Genomic DNA, 9,958 nt, shown 5'->3' on the forward strand with positions numbered 1-9,958 from the left:
GGCCCGGGATGGAGGCCCCGGGATGGAGGTTCGGAGGCCCGGGATGGAGGCCCCGGGATGGAGGTTCGGAGGCCCGGGATGGAGGCCCGGGATGGAGGTCCGGAGGCCCGGGATGGAGGCCCGGAGGCCCGGGATGGAGGCCCGGAGGCCGGGCTCCCCTGCAGCTGCTTCACCGGGGGCAGCGAGTGCGCGCGTCCAGTCGCCCGCAATGCCCGTCCCTGGTGTGCGGGGTGTGCCCGCTCCCGAGGCCACCGTCCAGGACCGAGGGGCCCCGCCAGCCCCCCCCCGCAGGCCGGCACGCGTGGGGAGGGTCCCCGCCAGCCCCCCCCCCCCGCAGGCCGGCACGCGTGGGGAGGGTCCCCGCCAGCCACCCCCCCGCAGGCCGGCACGCGTGGGGAGGGTCCCCGCCAGCCACCCCCCCGCAGGCCGGCACGCGTTGGGAGGGTCCCCGCCAGCCCCCCTCCCCGCAGGCCGGCACGCGTGGGGAGGGTCCCCGCCAGCCCCCCCTCCGCAGGCCGGCACGCGTGGGGAGGGTCCCCGCCAGCCCCCCTCCCCGCAGGCCGGCACGCGTGGGGAGGGTCCCCGCCAGCCCCCCTCCCCGCAGGCCGGCACGCGTGGGGAGGGTCCCCGCCAGCCCCCCTCCCCCGCAGGCCGGCACGCGTGGGGAGGGTCCCCGCCAGCCCCCCCCCCCGCAGGCCGGCACGCGTGGGGAGGGTCCCCGCCAGCCACCCCCCCGCAGGCTGGCACGCGTGGGGAGGGTCCCCGCCAGCCCCCCTCCCCGCAGGCCGGCACGCGTGGGGAGGGTCCCCGCCAGCCACCCCCCCGCAGGCCGGCACGCGTGGGGAGGGTCCCCGCCAGCCCCCCTCCCCGCAGGCCGGCACGCGTGGGGAGGGTCCCCGCCAGCCACCCCCCCGCAGGCCGGCACGCGTGGGGAGGGTCCCCGCCAGCCCCCCTCCCCGCAGGCCGGCACGCGTGGGGAGGGTCCCCGCCAGCCCCCCTCCCCGCAGGCCGGCACGCGTGGGGAGGGTCCCCGCCAGCCCCCCCTCCGCAGGCCGGCGCGCGTGGGGAGGGTCCCCGCCAGCCCCCCCCACAGGCCGGCACGCGTGGGGAGCGCCACTCGACGCCTGCCCCGGCTTCGGCTCCGAGATCATTCTTCTAGATTCTTCCAGATGCCACACACGGAGAAGGGGAGACGGCGCATTTCCTGAGCGGGGAGGGGTCGCTTCTCACCCGCCCGCGTCTGGGGCAGGAGGCGGGGTCAGCCCCGTGCACGTGGGGCCTGGCCGGGCGGGCGGGCGGGCGGTGGCCGGTGCCGGGCCTCCCTCGGGCGGCAGGGGGTCCCGGGCCGCCTCCTCCCCGGCACTGTGCCACGGGGCATCGCGCGCTCCACCCACAGTGCCAGGCTGCGTGGGGTCCGCGGCCGCCCCGGCCCCCACACTGGGGACCCCACCAGGCCCACGGCCCCCACGGCCCCCACACTGGGGACCCCACCAGGCCCCCACGCCCCCACGCCCCCCACGGCGCACAGCCCACGGGGGCCCGCTGCCCGCGCTGTCGGGCCGGAGGCTCCTGCGGGGGGCGGGAAGGGCCCTGGCGCCGAGGGGGGAGGGCAGGGGGGCCTCCGCTCCGCGCTCCGGGCTGGGGTGAGCGGCTCCCCCGCCGGGCCGTCCCCAGCCCCGGGGCTCCAGGCACCCGTCCCGGGCGCGCCCAGGGCCGGGCCGCCGGCGCCCTCTGCTGGCTGTTGGGTGTCATCCTCCAAGTCCTGCTCAGGGAGAAGGGGAAATTCCAGCACCTTCTCTGGGGCAGTGGACATCTCAAGCGACCAGGGGGCCACGGGCAAGGTGGCCTCGCTCCGCTCCGCGGCACCCCGGCCGCCGGGCCAGCACCGCACACCCGCAACTCTGTCTCCATCTGCTTCCCCTTGGGAGCTGGGCGGGAGCCAGCCTGTGCGTGAGTGTGTGCACGCGTGTGTGTGCGTGCAGGGTGCATGTGTGTGTTTGTATACATGCATACGTGTGTATGCCAGCGTGCATGCATGTGTGTACCTATGCAGGCACGTGCGTGTGTGCATGTGTGTGTGCATACACACACATGCATGTGTGCCGCGTACGTAGGTCCGTGTGTGTGTGCATAGAACCCCGTGTGTGCTTTGGTGCGTGCTTGTGTCTTAGATCTAGCCTCCGCGTAGGAGGGAAGGCCCGGGCCGTTTGCTCTCTGAGCCTGGCTGACTTCAGGTAACTTGACTTGCCCTGGGCGGGTCCATTGCCCTGGGAATGGCTGATGGTGAGGAGCGTTCCGCTGTGTGCAGGGGCGGCGTGTCCCCGATAGCTCCTCTGCGGGGGGCACCGGGCTGCAGCCACGAGCACAACGCACGCTGTCTCTGCCGGTCCCGGCTTGCAGAAGCCCCGGACGGCGATGGCGGACTCGGTAGACACCCGCAGTCCCGTAGCCACCAGCAGGCCAAGATGGGAGATTCCCCGTGCCGGGCCCCAGGCAGCGAAGTTCCAGAGACTGGGTCTGGGGGTGCGCACCCGAAGTTCCCGCTCCAGTGGTGGCGAAGCCCTCCCTCAAGGGCCGCCCCTAGGTTTCGTGGACATAGGAACCAACAACTGTGCCTTGCTGTGTGTCCAGGGTACTTATCAGCTCTAGAAGGGCTTTGCTGGGTTTTCTTTGGAGGGGGGGTTGGTTGGATTTTGGTTTTGGTTTTTGTCAGTTGTGGGGCTTTGAACTCAGGGCCTGGGTGCTGCTCCTGGGTTGTTGTGTTTGTTTTTTTTTCAAGGCTGGTGCTCTACTACTTGGGCCACAGTTCCACTCCACTCAGGTTTTTTGGTGGTTAGTTGAAGATAAGAGTCTCACAGACTTTCCTGCCTGGGCTGGCTTTGAACCACGATCCTCAGATCTCTGCCTCTTAAGTCGCTGGGATGACAGGCGGGAGCCGCTGGTGCCGGCCTAAAAGCATGTTCGGTTCAAATCGGTAGGGCCTGTCTGATTTCTTCCTTCCCTGTGGGAATCACTTTGTCTTCCTGTCTTCTGCCCTCCTGCTGTGGCCAGGAGTTCTGGTACTATATAGTGAGAGTGGGCAAAGTGGACGCTCTTGCCTCCACTGACTGTATGAAGTCCAGGTTCCTCCTTTCTGTTCCTAGCTTCTTCAGAGCTTCTGTCGCGAAAGAATTGTGTCAAAGGCCGTTTCTAGGTCACGCGAGATGACCCCCGTGACCTCTTTTGTTCTTGGCTCTGTTTGCATCAAGTCCTATTTTTATTGATTCCAGGATATCGAACCACTCCTGCATCCCTGGAATGAAACAAAGCGGGCCACGGTGTATGATTTCTTAAAATACATTGTTGAATTGTATTTGCAAGGATCTCATTGAGAAGGCTCGCGTCAATGTCTGTCAGCAAGTGTGGTCTGTCCTTCTCTTTGTGACAGCTCGTTCGGTGCGACAGGTGTTTCCTAGAATGAGCGTGGCACTATAACTTCTTTTTCCACTCCATGCAAGGGTTCGAAGATCCTGGCGTTGGCTCTTCTTTGAAAGCCTGGTGGAATTCAGCCATGAATTCATCTTGTCCGGGCCTGCTCCTTACTGGGAGTTTTTGCTTCTTCAATCTCATTGCTCATTTAAGGGGTAAATATCTTCTTGGTTTAGCTTTGGCAGCTCATGTGGGTGGAGAAATGTACCTATTTCTTCTAAGTTTTTTTTCAGCTCAATTGCATAGAAGGCTATAAAGTATTTCCTCGTGATCTTTTGAGTTTCTTTAATATCTGTAGTGAGGCTTCCTTTACCTCTCTGATTTTGCTGATTTGAGTCTTCTCTCCCTTTTTGCCCCTAATGTCAAATTTGCAAGGGGTTTATCAATCTTATTAACTTTTTCAAACAGCCAACTTTTGTTTCATTGGTCCTGTATTTTAGTCCCTACAGAATCAATTTTTTTTTTTTTTGGCCAGTCCTGGGCCTTGGACTCAGGGCCTGAGCACTGTCCCTGGCTTCTTCCCGCTCAAGGCTAGCACTCTGCCACTTGAGCCACAGCACCGCTTCTGGCCGTTTTCTGTATATGTGGTGCTGGGGAATCGAACCTAGGGCCTCGTGTATCCGAGGCAGGCACTCTTGCCACTAGGCTATATCCCCAGCCCCTACAGAATGAATTTTTTTTAATGCAGGCACTTTGGGCTGTGACCTTTCCTCTCCGCTCTGCCTTTGCTGTATTTCAGAGGCTGTACTTCCATTTTTCTTAGGTATTTTTTCTCTCCTTTGATTACTTTAGTGACCTGCCTGTTGTCCAATCGTGTGTTGCTCAGTCTCCATGTGTTTGAACATCTTTGTGGTAGCTTTGGTGGTTGAATTCTGGTTTAATTCCATTATTGTCAGAAAGACAACGTGGGATTTTCCATTTTCTCATGTTTTCTAAGGCTTGCTTCACCCCCCCTCAAATCTGATCCATTTCGGAGAAAGTCCCTTGAGCTGCTGCGTAGAGTGTGTATGGTGGGAAACGCGATGGCGTTCTCCGCCGTCTGTTCCGTCCACTTTGCCGCACGGCTTGCCGCCTTGGCCTGGTCCCCACCCTTGGTCTTCACCCCCGAAGCCCCCTCCTCCGCCTCCTCTGTGTGCTCACCCACGCTTCCGATTGAGGAGTTTTGTTTCTGTTTTCGTCAGCTGTGGGGTTTGAACTCAGGGCCCACTGGGCGCTGTCCCCGAGCTCTCTTGCTCAAGGCTAGCTCTCCACCACCGTGAGCCACGTGTCATTTCTGCTTTCCTGCCCGTTAGTAGTAGATAAGCGTCTCATGGAGACGTTCCTGCCTGGGCTGGCTTTGAACCGCGAACCTCGGCGCTCAGCTTCCTGAGAGGCTAGGATGACAGGCGTGAGCTGCCCGTGCCCGACCTCCAGTTGAGTGTCTTATTTACACAATTGCTTTCATTTCCAGGATTTGGGGTGGATTTTTTTTTTGTTAGGTTTTTTAAAGTAGGTAGCCAGTAAAGGAGAACGCCACGCGGTATTCAGGCAGGAGAGAACGTTTATTACCGAACTGCTGGCCTGTGGCCGAGGTGATCCATGGCCGGAGAGAAGGGAGAGAGAGCGAGAGCGAGAGAGAGAGACCCCCACCCAGCCCTGCTTTATTTAGGGCAGGGGCAAGGGGTGTGGCCAGGTGGATTAGGAGGTGACCTCAGGGAAAGGGGAGGTAACTGCCTCCAGGTCTGCAGGTTACCCAGATAACTGGGTGGAGACTTAATGAGGTGGGGGCATCTGCATGTAGCCCTCAGGGAGAGGACCTAACATTCCAGCCTTTTAATAGTAATGAAAAAGGACGAAGACTCTCTCTGGCTGCTTCCTGCTGGCAAGGGGCGTCGGCATTAGGGGTAAAAGGCAGAAATGTGGCCTCTCCTGGAGAAGGCGAGCAGCAGGGTCCCTTGGTGGTAGATGCCAGTCCTTGAATGAAGCCTGGAAGAAATCTCATGAGGCAGGGGCTGGCAAAAAAAAAAAAACTATTAAGGCAAAAGGAAGGGTTTAGGGCACAAAATTAAAAATTGGATGACTTGGACAGTTCTTATACTCAGGCATGGACATTAGATGGACAAGCTACTACCTCTTGATCCCCGGCTCTGATTAATTTTGAAAGGGCGAGACAAAGTGACTTCATTTAGGATCTGACATTATTCTCCTCTTACTCCTCTCCATGATCCTTGTTCCCTGAACTGGCTGAGTCCCAGGGATCTAGGTGCTTGTTGCTGGGATGGCTTGTCCCCGATGGCATTCACAGGATTTGAACTCAGGGCCTGGGTACTGTCCCTGAGCACTTCTGCTCTAGGCTAGTACTCTACCACTTGAGCTCCACTTCCGGCATTTGGCTGGTAAGAGATAAGTCTCTTCAGCCATGCTTCCAGCCTGGCTCTTTGCTGGTTAGTTGGGAGATGGAGTTTGAGAGAGATTTTCAGCCCTGGCTGGCTTCGAACTGCAATCCAAGCAAGTCTTTGCCACAAAAGCCCTTTTCTTACTTCCAATTAAAACACAAGGAGACCAAGGGGACTAGAGCTTACCTGTACCTTGTCAAGAACTGACCAAATAATTGCCAGAATTCTGCAATGACAAAACTCAGTAGATGTGATGAGTTTTAGCACAGATATATAGCTAGATGAACATATTAATGACATTTACACAGACATACACACTGTGCACATAGGTTTTACAGCATGCAAAAATGAATTTCAGCAGTAGACTCTTTTGGAATTCCAATAGTAAATGAAAATTTTTTTTGCCCAATTATTTTAAAACCACGTGGTCGGTTAGAAAAACAATTTTGCTAGCAAGCAACAATTTGCAGATTATAAAATGGAGAAACCATATTTTGATAAACTCCAGTGGGATGCCATGTTGAGGGGGGTGGCAGGAGGACACAAACACTCTAATAGAGAACACGTGGCATGGCATAATGGCGCCTGAGCTGATGCCTGTTAAACCCAATATCCACCACGTGGTCAATGCTGGAGAAAAGAACTTTTAGATATCTTTGCTGACAAAGCACATTGGTGGTCAAGCCTCAGTTTTAGAGGTCTGTGAAAAGAGGCAGCTTTGTGAGCAAGGCACACAACGATGGTACGACTTGGGAATTTTATAAAGTAAGCAAGTAAGCAGGAAGATGAGAGAGAGAGGGAGAAAAACGAAGAGAAAGAGAGGAAAAGAGAAAGAGAGAGAGCCTGAATATAAGTGACTTCTAACCATTTACCATTGCAGTGGCAAAAAACTGTATCTGAGCGAGTATTTCGAGCAGGCCTCATTGCACTGTCAAGAGGGCGTGCTAGCAGAGTCTTCATTGCAGTGGCAAAAACTATCTGAGCGAGTATTTTGAGCAGGCCTCATTGTCAAGAGGCGTGCTAGCAGTGTCCCGGCTCGGGTGTGACTGTGATGCAAAACCCGAAAAAGCACGGGAGGGAGGCGCCTGGGTGAGTGGATGAGCTTACCGGGCAGAAGCGGCAGAAGCGGCGGACGGAGCGGCAGAGAACCCGAGCAGCAGCAGTTTCACTCACCAGGGTAGACACGTGGTGTGGAGGTGGAGGTGGAGGTGGAGGCCAGCAATGGTATTAGTGAAAAGTGCCACGTGGCGACTCACAGCAGTTCGGTTCTCAGAAAAAGGGCCGTCAGGCACTAGAACTTATAGGCACAGGAAGGAACTTCTGAATAGAGTCCCAGGGGCACAACAAATAGGAGAAAGACTCGACAAATGGGACTACTACAAATTAAAAAGTTTCTGCACAGCTAAGGACATAGCCACCAAAATAGAAAGACAGCCAACGATATGGGAAAGGATATTTACCAGCACAGCAACAGACAAAGGCCTGATATCTGTCATCTACAGAGAACTCAAAAAACTAAGCCCCTCCAAGCCCAATAAACCAATTAGGAAATGGGCAAGGGAGCTAAAGAGAGACTTCACAAGAGAAGATATAAAAATGGCAAAGAAACATATGAGGAAATGCTCAACATCCCTGCTAGTAAAGGAAATGCAAATAAAAACAACCCTGAGATACCACCTCACCCCAGTTAGAATGGCCTATACTCTGAACTCAGGAAACAACAAATGCTGGAGGGGCTGTGGGGAAAGAGGAACCCTTCTCCATTGTTGGTGGGAGTGCAAATTAGTACAATCACTTTGGAGAACAGTATGGAGGTTTCTCAAAAAGCTCAATATAGACCTACCCTATGACCCAGCCATACCACTCCTAGGCATCTATCCTAAACAGCAAAATCCAAGATATCAAAAAGGCATTTGTACTACCATGTTTATCGCGGCACAATTCACAATAGCTAAAATATGGAAACAACCCAGATGCCCCTCCACAGATGAATAGATCCAAAAAATAAGGTACTTATACACAATAGAATACTACATAGCGATTAGGAATGGTGAAATATTGTTATTTGCAGGGAAATGGTCAGAACTCGAACAAATAATGTTGAGTGAGACAAGCCTAGAACACAGAAAACAAAGGGGCATGATCTCCCTGATATATGACTGTTAACAAAGGGAGACGGAGAGACAGTAGAGACCAAGTCTGTGAATACTGTATATGTTCTTGATACATTGTATATTGCATATATGTCAACCTGACCTAGACAAGGGATAGAAAAACAGGTCGTAAGATATCACAAGAAATGTACACACTGCCCTACTATGTAACTGCACCCTCTTTGCACAACACCTTGTAAAAAAATTTATGTCCAATTAATAAAAAAAAAAAAAAGGGCCGTCAGGACTGGGGATACTCCCAGAAAAAGAAGAAAAATAGATGGGAATTCCGCCTGTCCTGACTCTTAAGCCCTTCCCGAGTCACGGCACCATATATGTTAGGTTTTTTAAAGTAGGTAGCCGGTAAAGGAGAATGCCACGCGGTATTCAGGCAGGAGAGAACGTTTATTACCGAACTGTTGGCCTGTGGCCGAGGTGATCCATGGCCGGAGAGAAGGGAGAGAGAGCGAGAGCGAGAGAGAGCGAGAGAGAGAGAGAGAGAGAGAGAGAGAGAGAGAGAGAGAGAGAGAGAGCGAGAGAGCGAGAGAGAGAGAGAGAGAGAGAGAGAGGAGAGAGAGAGAGAGAGAGAGAGAGAGAGAGAGAGAGAGAGAGAGAAGAGAGAGAGAGAGAGAGAGAGAGAGAGAGAGAGAGAGAGAGAGACCCCCACCCAGCCCTGCTTTATTTAGGGCAGGGGCAAGGGGTGTGGCCAGGTGGATTAGGAGGTGACCTCAGGGAAAGGGGAGGTAACTGCCTCCAGGTCTGCAGGTTACCCAGGTAACTGGGTGGAGACTTAATGAGGTGGGGGCATCTGCATGTAGCCCTCAGGGAGAGGACCTAACATTTTTCTCACAGTTTGCCTATTTTTATTGGATTCCTGTATTGCCATCTTAAGTTCTCTTAGCTGCTTGTTTATATTCTCTTTTCTTCTTCTTTTTGTTTTCCGGTCTGAGACAGGGACTTGAACTCAGTATGGAGGCTCAAACGCTGCTGCTACTCTGGGGTAGAGTGGGGAGGGGAGGAGGGGGAGAGGTGGGGAGGTGGGGAGGGGAGGAGGGGAGGGGAGGGGAGTTGAGTGGGTGGTGGGTGGGGAGGGGAGGGGGGTTGAGTGGGTGTGGGTGGTGAGTGGGGAGGGGAGGGGGGGTTGAGTGGGTGGGGAGGGGAGGGGGGGTTGAGTGGGTGGGGAGGGGAGGGGGGGGTTGAGTGTGTGTGGGTGGTGGGTGGAGTGTACAGATTTGGCCTTGTGGTGGCAGTAGCGGGGTCAGGTGATGTCAGCAGTGGGGTGGGGAGGTCAGGGGCCAGGCTCCTCCCTGGGGACTTCCGGATCCCCCCTGGTCCCTCCCTGCCTGGCTCCGGTCTTCGGCCCGGGCTGCTCCCCATGCTGCCCTGGGTCTGACATGGATGTGGCCAGTGTCTTTACTGCGCCTCCCTCCTCCCCTCCCGGGGCTCCTCCCTCCTCCCCTCCCAGGTCCCCTCCCTCCTCCCCTCCTGGCTCTCCTCCCTCCTCCCCTCCTGGGTCCCCTCCCTCCTCCCCTCCCGGGTCTCCTCCCTCCTCCCCTCCTGGGTCCCCTCCCTCCTCCCCTCCTGGCTCTCCTCCCTCCTCCCCTCCCGGGTCCCCTCCCTCCTCCCCTCCTGGCTCTCCTCCCTCCTCCCCTCCTGGCTCTCCTCCCTCCTCCCCTCCCGGGTCTCCTCCCTCCTCCCCTCCTGGCTCTCCTCCCTCCTCCCCTCCCAGGTCTCCTCCCTCCTCCCCTCCTGGCTCTCCTCCCTCCTCCCCTCCTGGCTCTCCTCCCTCCTCCCCTCCCGGGTCCCCTCCTTCCTCCCCCTCCCGGGTCTCCTCCCTCCTCCCCTCCCGGGTCCCCTCCCTCCTCCCCTCCTGGCTCTCCTCCCTCCTCCCCCTCCCGGGTCCCTCCCTCCTCCCCTCCTGGCTCTCCTCCCTCCTCCCCTCCCGGGTCCCCTCCCTCCTCC

Source organism: Perognathus longimembris, chromosome 13 (assembly GCF_023159225.1).
Source record: "Perognathus longimembris pacificus isolate PPM17 chromosome 13, ASM2315922v1, whole genome shotgun sequence".
Classification (NCBI taxonomy): Eukaryota; Metazoa; Chordata; class Mammalia; order Rodentia; family Heteromyidae; genus Perognathus; species Perognathus longimembris.